The 11911-nt window shown below is 43.1% G+C and overlaps 2 non-coding genes across 2 annotated transcripts; one reads left to right on the top strand and one right to left on the bottom strand.

The window, feature by feature from the left end:
* The first annotated feature begins 7520 nt into the window (after positions 1-7520).
* Positions 7521-7593, top strand: TRNAM-CAU (transfer RNA methionine (anticodon CAU)). Its single transcript has one exon. It is a non-coding gene; the product is annotated as a tRNA-Met (tRNA).
* A 3496-nt stretch (positions 7594-11089) lies between these two features.
* Positions 11090-11162, bottom strand: TRNAM-CAU (transfer RNA methionine (anticodon CAU)). Its single transcript has one exon. It is a non-coding gene; the product is annotated as a tRNA-Met (tRNA).
* Between the last annotated feature and the right edge of the window lie 749 nt (positions 11163-11911).

Genomic DNA, 11911 nt, shown 5'->3' with positions numbered 1-11911 from the left:
AACCCAGTAGTGCTTGTGTGTGTGTAAGGGGGGAAGGGGGGGGGGAGAAGAATGGAAAATTTTTCTTGTATAAAATGTGTGCCTGTCAAGCCATTTATTACTTTTTTTTTCGCGTTACGATTTTGATTAGGCGGTTATGAGTTACATGTATGTAAATATACTTGTTAATATCTCTGGCATATTCTCTTGTTCAATATATGAAGGTTTATCGTGAGTTTATTGTCCTGTGTTTTCTATCAAATAATAAAATAAATGAAGTAGCCCTTGGCATCAACAGGCACAAAATAACAGTATCGCTAGTGAAAACAATATTTCCGCCATAAGGCGTTAAGCCTGTGAGAAATAAATGAGGGGGGGGGGGGGGGGGGCGCAATAAGTCGTCATAGGAAGAGTTTTTCCGAGAAACCCATTGGCAATCTCTGCACTCACGTCTCCCTCGGTGCTTTGTGTTCCGCAAGTCTGACTTGTGGGATAAGCATTAAAGCATCTCATTTGCTATGAAGCGTACGTAATTAGGCCCAAATGAACTTTAATAACTAACCATTAGCGTTTTTTTTTTTTCGTGATTATTTTCGCCACACTTTTTCGCGCATATCGTTTAATGATACTCTCTTCCTTTTCCTCGAAAACGAATGGTGTGTAGTGGTTGGGGATCAATTATATGTCAAGGACGGAATAAACTCTTGCCTGAATCGAATAAACTTTCTTTCAGAAGGAGTACGTGAAAGGGAGAGAGCGAGCGAGAGAGAGAGATTGGGCGTGCGCCTTTGTATATATAAGCTATAACGTATAGTCGAGTTTGCGCGCTGGGGGTATAAATTTAGCGAAGAGTTACAGCGTTCGCAAATTGGATGCTTTAACTCCTCGGCGTCTCCTATTTGTCGCATCACAGTGCACAAGGCGTAGTCGAGCAGGCTGGCTGGCTTTTGGTTGGTTGGTGTCAGCAACGCGTGACGCGAGAATAATGTACAGCAGGTGTTGCATCTTTCGAGAATAACTCGCGACTCCGTTTCAGCTTCGCTGTATACGGACGTGCAGTATACACGATTCGACAGGAACTACTTGACAGCGCTTATAAAACACACTTGGAAACAGGCAGTATTTCTATTCGTACGCCCCTCATCCCCTCCCCCCGTCCCCCTCGCTTTACCCCACTTCTCGTGTCACCCACAAGCGGGCTGCGTGATGCGAGGCGACCTCCTCTTCTCCGTTCTCCTTATCGCAAACGGCCCTCGTCCCCCGAACGCGTCGCTCGATCTGTCCGATGTCCTGGCAAATCGGTCGCAGATAGCCAGCCACAATTCTCCTTGTCCACCACCGAACTCCGTCCGATGTTGTTTTTTTCTTCGTCGTTCCTCTTTCCGATCGTTTAGGTTGGTTGTTTCGTTGTGTTCATTCCTGAACTCGTTTTTCTTCTTTTTCTTTTCTTTCAGTGACCGCTGCTTCTGCGGTTGAATAAAGTGAAACCGGAGAGAGTGGAGAGAGAGAGGCACGAAGCTAGAGAAACGGAGAGAGAGAGCAGAAGTTGGCAGCAGTTCGTCTTGTCTCAGCGTCCAACTGTCCAACACGTCTCATTTTATTGCCCTGGACGGGGCAAATTGATCTTCTTTATATTCCGGCGAGCCCGCTCGCTGCGCGGAACAGCCGTCCGTCCCTCACTTGAAGTGAGCCGCCTTCGGGCTATCTGAATGCGATCCCTGGCTTCCCGCCCACCCCCACCCCAGCCGCACATGCCTCTCAATGCATCGCTCGCTTCTTCAGCGTAGTTTGCTAGTTTCTTCTCTTCTTTCGATAGTTGTTTAATGCTCCCTTTTCTGTAATTTTAATTCAGAACATGAGGCAGTTGAGTTGAGCAGCGAATGTACGGAAACAACTGGAGCGGCACTACATCGATGATTCTGTTTCTTGTGCCATGCCGCCGCGCATTTTGTTCTTGTTATTATGGTCAAATACTCCGTTTAGAAAGCCACACACTTACAAGATGGATGGGACGAAGTTTAGTACTAAGTCCCAGAGGATAATACAGAATACGTGCTTAAAAAATGTGAAACGTTCATAGGAGAGATAACATTTGAAGAAAGTTTGTGTAATTTTAAAACAAGGTTGAAACAACCATGACGTAGCTCTGATTGAGCCAGGACAAAATTATATCGAAAGTTTGTATGAGTAGCACATGAAGTTTATTTTCTTGAGGTGCTAACAGCAACTGGAATTGAGAGGCAACTGCTTACGACTGTAGTTGCAGTTCATTGCCGTATCATAGTGTTGTTACTGCCACATGGGGTATACCTCGAGATGTTTTTTTTTTTTTTTTTCTAGCTTCGCATTGTAAAGTTGCTCTCTCGATTACATTATTTAATCTCTATTGGGGCATCTAGCTGTCAGCGCTCAAAGGGATATTCACTATGGAAACGTCTGCTGCTTAACGCGGAATAGTACTACCAAATGCACGAGTTAAAGTCTCAAATTTGTTTTATTTAGATACTTTAACGAAACCATATCCTAGAACTTGTCTTTCGATTCTTTATACGCGTAACATAAAACTTTAGTACTTCTTACATGCTCTTGGCAATGCGCGTTTTCATTTTCAGAAGCTGATATCCTGATCAAAATTACACCCTGTTATTTGCATTTTTGTCTCATAAATTAACGTGACCTGTTTCGTCACGGAGACTACTGCGGTTGCAAATTAAGATTCTACGCCATCTTCTCAATGAATATGAATGTGTGACCGCACCACAGCTAGAAACGAAGCTTGTACTTTAGGTTGATGCAAGGATGTACAGGCTCGTCCACTTCTAGCTATAACACGGCCACTGCTTTCAAAGCGCCACTGCGTCCGACCTGGACAAGCAATAAAGCTAAGTGGCAGGTCATGCTCGCCACCACCTCCGGGCCTCTCTGTTATTTGCGTCGCTCTGCTTCGACATGCGCCTGCGTCGAGCGCAATGTTACTTCGAAAACAGTAGCTCTGTTATAAACCTTTGTTATAAACAGGAGCGTATAAACCTTATATGCCCCACATATAGTTGCTCCACCCCTGTGTCAGTAACATTGTGACCTTAACTTTGATGTGAAAATCGGTGAGACAGCTTCTCCTGGAGAGAATACACCACCTTCAGCGAAGTCCTCGCTCGGCGGCGCATGTGTCTCCGCGGAGTCTCTTTTAAATTTAGGGCGGCTTCCTTGTCGTAAGTTGCGAACTGCCACCGAGATCGCTTGACAGAAAACCTGTCCGTAAACGCGCGTCGTTGCTAGACAAGCTACGCGGCCGGCTAAACGCATGGTGTTCGGACGACTATCCAATAAATAGGCGCTGGAGGCTTAAGGAAAACGAGTGAAAGGTTGTCACAGCACCTCCGTGCCTGGAAATCAGATCACTCTTACTGTCTTCCCTTCCCGCTGAACACGACCTGTGAGAGGTGGCAAGAGGAAAACAAAAGACCTCTCTGCTTCTCAACTCCGGAGCACAAAACATTTTTACTCATGAGTGTGGACAGGATTTGTGGTTCCGCGGAGGGTTTCACACCATCATTGCCGAGAAATGAATTGATTGATGTGTAGAAGAATGGTTGTATGAGGTAGAGGGTGAAAAATGCATCCATGTTTAAAATGTCGTTGGTGTGGAGCAATCAGTTCATTAACTAGTGCCAAAACGTCAGTGAGACGCCAAAATAACCAAGGACGTCGATATAGAATGCAGATTTCAAAACAGTCACGGACGTCGGAAGTGTGCAAAATAAAAAAGTGAGAAAAGAGGAAAATATAGAAAGGGTAAAATAAAAGACAGGCAAATCAGTGAAAAAGCGGCACATGAGTTCAAAGACTCGCAGGAAAGAATTTCACCTTGCCGCACTTCAAAGAGGTCTAAGTGCCTCCAATAATTTCTTTTCTTTCCACCTTTTCTTCGTACAGTTGAGACAGAACACAGGTTCATTTTTATTTTTCGCCGCTGGGAATGTAGGGCGTCTTGCTTTCTTCTTCTCGTTCGCTGCAACGATATCATCATAGATAAGACTTTCAGTTTTCCGAAACTTTTTCTGTTTGGGCGTACACGACAGCGTCACTACATAATCAGAATTTCGCAGTTTCTTGCGCTTCCTATCAACGCCTCGAATGAAGCAGTGGATATTACTTGATCATATCAATTAATGTGTTCGCGTGAGAACGCCGATCAACGCAAAGAGTGTCCGGTGTTGGCGGTGGCATTTGAAGTATCGACGGGGAGGAGCCAAATGGGAGGCAGACAAATATCTCCATTTTAGGGAAAAGAATGACCGGAGGACGGGTGGTCAAAGCGAAACCACGGTGACCAATCACAGTGCATGGAGAGATAGGGAGAGTGGAAAAGTGGAGAGCACTGCACGGGCCTGAAACTGACGCGCCAAGCTTGAGCCTGGCTCAGACCGCTGGTTCAAAAATCAAAAATCAAATGGTGGATCAAAAATGGTAGGGGTAATATTAAGAGATAGGAAGCGTACAGAGTGGGTCATAGAAATAACTCAAGTTACCGACATTCTAGTGGAAATTAAGAAGAAGAAATGGGCATGGGCAGGACATGTATTGCGAAGAGAGGATAACCGATGGTCGCTTAGGGTAACCAACTGGATTCCAAGGGAAGGAAAGCGTAGCAGGGGGCGGCAGAAAGTTAGGTGGGCGGATGAGGTTAAGAATTTCGCGGGGGTCAAGTGGATGCAGCTAGCACAGGACCGGGTTAATTGGAGAAATATGGGAGAGGCCTTCGTCCTGCAGTGGGTATAGTCAGCTTGCTTATATTGATGATGCTGATGATGATGGTGATATTTTACTGCCCTCGATGTCTATATACTAAATCGTCCTCGCAGCCACTGAACAGAAGTTTTCTTAATAAACTCGAATTCACGGGTTGCTTCCATAACCGAACCAATCGTCTTTGGAAAGCAAAAGAACTTACTTACCTTCCCGGGGAGAGGCCCCGAATCATATCGACCGGCTGGAGTTTAGCGTGTTCGTACACCGCAGATGTACTCGGGTGTCATGCTGTCAGTTTTAATCGAAACGTGGCCGCAGCGGTCAGGATCAAATCCATCGGTACCACGGCTCAATAGTCGAGCGCCCCCACCACTAAACCACCGCGGTGGGTAATAACAAGATGAATAAGTCAATAAACCATAACTTTTTCTCAGCACGTAAAACAAATCGGGGGTCAGTAACGCTGTAGGGTCATTCCCTTAAAGGGAGAATTTAAGGGTAGGCACTTTTTCTTTTTGTTTTGTTGCGATTATGTGCCCTACTCTCGCACATGGACCTAGTTATCAATAGGGCCTATAGTCTTTGTCTGTGCTTTGAATATTCTTTAGGCACAGGGTTAAATTTAGTTTTATTTGAACTGAATTTGAAGTAATATTTTTATTCATTGCATTCCTCCCCATGCTCGACACAGCGTCTTCCCTTGGATCAGCAAGCTATACGGTTTCTTTTTTTTTTTTTTCTTTTTCTTTTTTTTCCACTACCAGAGATTCCTGCAACAAGAACCGCTCCTGACAGACAACTACGAGCTTTTCAACCTGGACGGCTTCTCGTAGTCGTGCGGCGAGAATAGAGTGATCTCTACAGAGGCACTCTCACTACGCTCTCCGAAGGTCTCCTAATCTCGGCGTTGCTCTGAGCTTCCGTAAACGGGTCCGCGTCGCTCGTCCCCCACGGAGGCTTTTTCATCCTCTCTGCGGGGGGCACATCTCTCTGCCTTCTACCACGCGATGTCTCTTTACTTTGAAGCTTCGTTCACTCGTTCTTGACTTCTTTTTTTTTTTTTTTATCAATTGTCAATATAATGCCTCTGTCACAACTTCACAAGAATACTTTCCCGAGGCTATGCTAGCTGATTGACTGCGATAGCGATCGGTGTAAAACTGAAGCATGAAATTTTTACTCCGTGACTGAAAGTTTTTTTTTTCGTCGTTTTTTTTTTCCGATTTGTATTTTGCCTTTGGTAAGCATTTTCTTCAGAGCGTTTTCGCACGCCGCATACTGCTTCCATGTTTTTTTTTTGTTTTCTTTTTCTACGATGCCAGAACCATCTGTTCCCGCTCATAAGGGCTGCCGTATCTTTAATCTGCTTCTTGAATGAAGTTTGGACTATATATGTATGACTTCTTCGTATGTGTTTTACAAATCCTGTCAGAAATAAAAACTTATTATATAGACGGCTTCAATAATATACACTGTCCAAATAGCGCAGCAATTATTCCAATGCGCTCCTAGAGGCTGTTGCCATGAGCCCTTTGTTTACCAATTAATGCCCTTGTTTACCATGAGCCCTGTGAACCAATTAATATTATTGTTAAGCAGGCGGGTGCCGCCTCAGCGTCACTTATTTGGCCTACATTTGGCAGTGATTTATGTCCTTCTTGGTTGTTGAAGTTCTTTGAAAAATCATAAAGATCCTCTTCTCCTTGTGGACCCAATTCGAGACTCAAATTTCGATAAGGGAGGGAAACGTCTCCGAATGGAACACCAAGCTGATACATTGCTGATGATTGATTGATTGATTTATAGGAAGGGAAAGTCACGGTAACTGTCTCACTTGTTTCCTGTGGACACCTTAACCGCGCCGCAAGGAAAGGGAGGAAGGTGGGAGTGAAAATGGAAAGAGTGGAAGAGGAGCCGTAGTGAAGGGCTATGGAGTAATTTCGACCAGCTGGGGATCTTTAACGTGCACTGGCATCGCACAGCACAAGGACGCCTCTTCGTTTCGCCTCCATCGAAACGCAGCCGCCGAGGTCGGGTTCGAACCCGGGTACTCGGGTACAGTGGTCGGGCGTCTTACCACTGCACCACCCCGGCGGCGCATAGGGCGGATGCAAAAGAACAGAAAGCACTAGGTAGTAACAAGAGCATGTATAAAAAAAAAACAGCAAGAAAGAACAGACCCATACCAAAAATGCTGAGAAATGAGAAGCTGTGACACACAACATTTCTTCTAGCTTTTTCGTTTCTAAAAAGAAATAATTGCAAACAGCCGGAAGAACCTAAACACATTTCAGGCTGACCCAGAAGAGCATATTTATTTACAATATACGGAGAGTGGCTGTATTATACTTGAAACGCAAGTCGACTTTATGTTCGTTCGGATATAGCAGTTCTCCATCCTCCCTATTGCTGGTTTGGTTTGGTTTGTGGGTTTTAACGTCCCAAAGCGATTGAGGCTATAAGAGATGCCGTAGTGGAGGGCTCCGGAAATTTAGACCACCTGGGGTTATTTAACGTGCACTGACATCGCAGAGCACACGGGCGCCACTCTATTTTGCCTCAATCGAAATGCGGGTGCCGCGTCTGGGATTCGATTCCGTATCCTTGAGCACAGAAGTCGAGCGCCCTAACCAATGCATCACTCCGGCGGGCCAGTGTGGCCTTTTACTATTTATTTATTGAAAGGTGCGTGCACTACTATACCACTGTATGTCATGGCATCTGTACTGTGTCATGTACATACCTGCTTAATTAGTTGTGAACACTTTTCTGAAACAGCTGCAACATCCGCCTCGGTAGCGCAGTAGGCAGCGCGTCAGTCTCATAATCTGAAGGTCGTGAGTTCGATCCTCACCCGGGGCAGGCGGAGTCATATTTTTTTCTCACACAATAAGTTACAAATATTCAAAATTTCAATACTACTTTAGACAATATAAGACAAGAGTATTTTTTTACTTTAGAAAGCGTCTTATAACCTACTGCACAATAATTTATTCATTAAGATTAGGATAAACAGGGTTCCTCTAGCCCTTAATTCATTACATTTTCACCTATCTGAAGAACCCTAGATAAATTTAGGAGATTGCGCCTGTACCTCACAGCCCTGTCTCCACAGATGTTCCTTAAGAAACTGTGCCTGGCCTTTTACGGTCTTTAATCATGTTAATGATATAGTATCCGCCATTGATCTCAGAATTAATATTAGTCTGTTCGCTGATGGCTGCAATCTTTATAAGCTGATTCACACACTTCTGATAAATCCTTGCTAAATACTGTGCTCAAGTGCGTTATGCAGTGGTGTGACAAATGGGAAATGGTGACTAATGCGGATAAAAAGGTGTTTATGCACATAACAAGAGAGGAAAATCAACTAAACATTAACTTTTCGCTTAATAGCAGCCCTATTCCTGTGATTACATCTTACAAATACCAAGGTGTTATAATGTACTCTCAGCTTAGTTGGACTGACGGCATCAACTGCAAGAAGAAATCTAGGTCTCTTGATGCATAAACTCGAAGGAACACCGAACACCATTAAGAAATTTAAATATACATCCTCATAAGAACGAAACTTGAATACGTCGAAATATCCTGTGTTCCCCAGACTAATCGGCGTTTCAGAACTGTAAGGAGTACAGAGACGTGCAGTGTATTTTATTTACAAGAAATTCCGAAATATTGACTTTCAATATTATATCTCACCTAGTGATATCCATCCAAATAAGAAAAAAACTTTCTCTAATGACCATTCTTCATTCACTATTTCACAGGAAATTGGGAATCTCAACAGACACTACTGTACCAGAGTATTTGTGTTCGATCCCGACCGCCGGCGACTGCGTTTCGATTGGAGGTCACGTTTTTGGAGGTCACCTTGGAATTGTGCATACTGAAATTAGGTTGGTTCGTGGGGTTTAACGTCCCAAAGCAACTCAGGCTATGAGAGACGCCGTAGTGGAGGACTCCGGAAATTTCGACCACCTGGGGTTCTTTAACGTGCGCTGACATCGCACAGCACACGGACGCCAATTCGTTTCGCCTCCATCGAAACGCAGCCGCCGTGGTCGGGATTCGATCCCGGGAACTCCGGCACAGTAGTTGGGCGTCTTACCACTGCACCACCCCGGCGCATACTGAAATTAGGTTGGACACCAACGTTAGTGAAATTCCGACCAGGAAAAGAATGAGGGGGTTCAATAAAATGTCCTGGCCCCCTTACAAGGTCGGCAGAGCAGCAGACAGGAGAAAAAATCAATTCACATGTTTATAGCTAAACACGTTTATACAAATAAAAAACGGGTAAAACGTTGTACTGTTCCTTCTGTACGAACGAAGGAACGTTATAAAATACAGCACAAAGATACAAGGTAAGAAGTGGGAAAGCACTGCTGATACAGAAAACAATGGTACACAAAGATGCAAAAAAATATATATATACAAAATATACAAATTCATGACAACTCTCCTCGACAATAGAGGCTGACATCGTGGTTCGACACGCAAACTGGATCAAGTCCGGCAAAATGTAGCTTATTCAACAATTTGGGTACAGTATAATGCAGTGACTGTGTATATGCGTATGTGCGAGGTACTGGAACAAGGTATTTTTCTTTATGTCGAGTTTGTTTGCTTCCAGGATTTTTTTTTTATGTCTGCAAGTGAAATTATACAACTGGTATTTGATTTTATGTGAGACTTATAAGTCAATATAAGTCTGTAATCAAATAACTGGAACACCGAAAGTATATCATACTTGGAAAAAAGCTTTTTGGTGGGATGGAAATCAGCTCTTTTTTTGTAATACATGCAGTTTTGATAAATTGATTATTCCTGTGGTACACCAAACTAGGCTACAGTACTGGAAAAGGGATAACACGAGAGCATTATATAATAGCAGCTTGATTTTAGGAGGTAGAAGATATCTTATTCGAGCCATGACGCCAACAGCTGATGACACTTTCGATTGAATATGGTCAATATGTTCATTCCAAGTCAGGTGGCTCGAAAATACCACTCCGAGTACTTTGACCGAATCTACAAGTTCAATTTGTTCGGTTCCTAGTCGTATGTTTATGCTACCTGATAAATGTTTTCCTTTCGGTGAGTAACACACAGCTTTTGTTTTGCTCGTGTTAATTTTCAAGCAATTTGCTTTCACACAGCGATCCAAGTCAATTAAAGCGCTATTTGCTCGTTCTTCAATGTCGATTTCCGTGATCCCGGACAAGAAGATAGCGGTGTCATCTGCGTAGGAGTTAAAAATTACGCCCTGTGTACAGTGTGCCATATCATTAATATAAATGAGAAATAAAAGCGGCCCGAGTATGCTTCCCTGCGGAACGCCAGTGTAAATAGTTTGCAAAGAAGATTTAACATTATTTATTTCTACGTACTGCTTTCGATTTGTAAGGTACGACTTCAGTAGCGCGTGGGGTGTTCCGCGGACACCATATCTGTATAATTTTGAAAGAAGGATGTTATGATTTACCAGGTCAAATGCTTTTGAAAAATCTATGTAGATTCCTAGTACTACATGTTTCTTACTAAATGCTTCTATGATAATTTCTTTTTGCGTTAAAAGGGCTGTTTCTGTTGATCGATGCTTCCTAAAACCATGCTAATAGTCTAAGAGAAAGTTTTGTCGAGAAAAATATGATGTAATTCTAATGTGCAATATTTCTTCTATGCCTTTAGAAAGTACCGGCAGCACCGAGATTGGACGGTAATTGGAGAACACGTCAGTTATGTCAGAAATGTCAGAAAAAATGTTCAGTTATAGAAAAAATGTCACCCTATTGAACGTCTCTGCTAACATTTTCGTCTTGAGGTTTACCAACGGCGATTGCATGAGGTCGGATGTGATTTTTTACAAGTACAGTTATCTGAAGCACAACTCGCTGCTAAACTGTGTCACGAGTTTTCCCCGGATGGAAAACAAACTCTGGAAAGTTCAATAGGAAGCATGTGTGAAGAGGATTTCATATACAGAATATATGTAGTGCGATATGGAAAACGTGTTTAACTTTACAAAATGATATCAAGCTTCATAGTGGATGCCGCGGGTTCGACCCCGACCGCCACCCACAGCTGGTGTTGGACCCGGGTTCCCTGGCTTATTTGCCGAACGTGTACTACATCAACAGATCTTACGGAAATGTTGCCAAAAGCGCACAATCGTTTGACAAGCACGCCAGAAGGTATACGTTCCTTCGCCACAGCGTCCTAGTCCTACCTCCGCTTTCTATCATGCTGAAATGGATGAGAAATTTATCAATAATAACATGGCCGCTTACGTTACAAATATTTAAGTTTTACTGCTGGATTCAGAATACTTCCATGGGAAAAAAATGACTCCGCCTGCCCCGGGTGAGGATCGAACTCACGACCTTCAGATTATGAGACTGACGCGCTGCCTACTGCGCTACCGAGGCGGATGTTCGGGCTGCTGCTGAAAGTCTCCAGAATCACTGTTGTATTATGCAAGCAGGTCCATGACAATACATGGAGTGTACAGGCATTTATTAAAAGAAGTAAAAAAAAACTGAACATCGAAGATTACGATACGTGGTAATCGATATTTGAGTCACATCTTCACTTCGCAAAAAACCTGGCGTCTTCATCATCAGCGGTATGAGCGAGAAGCATGCATCCGTTATGGATGGATGGATGTTAGATGGATGGATGTTAAGAGCTTCGCCTTTAAAACGAGATGGTGATAGTCATCACCATGATCAACCTTTCTTTTTATGCTTTTTAATTTAGGTAACTCTTGGGCATTAATGACTTTACTTTTAACGAGTTATCTTTAATACCTTTGTTTAATTTCGATTTAGCTTCCATGCGTCCCCTCCCTGCTATTTATCCACCAATCTTGCAGACGTCTCTTGCTAACTCCTATTGCCATCGAGGCGAACTTCATCGAGGCACCATTTAAGATGGAGTATCCCCTTTGACACGTGGGGGTGGAAGTTTCCACCGTGCTCGGCCTTTTTTTTATATATATATATATATATATATATATATATATATATATATATATATATATATATATATATATATATATATATATATATATATATATATATATATATATATATATATACCTTGACTGTTGTTATAAATTCGTTAACTATGAGCAGCGTCCCCTAGCAGCCAATTGGAGAATTTGTGTGAAGACGAA

The sequence above is a fragment of the Amblyomma maculatum genome, chromosome 10 (assembly GCF_055883805.1).
Source record: "Amblyomma maculatum isolate TAMU_Amacu chromosome 10, ASM5588380v1, whole genome shotgun sequence".
NCBI lineage: Eukaryota > Metazoa > Arthropoda > Arachnida > Ixodida > Ixodidae > Amblyomma > Amblyomma maculatum.
The sequence above is the reverse complement of the archived record's forward strand: the minus strand, read 5'-3'. Positions and strand labels throughout refer to the sequence as shown.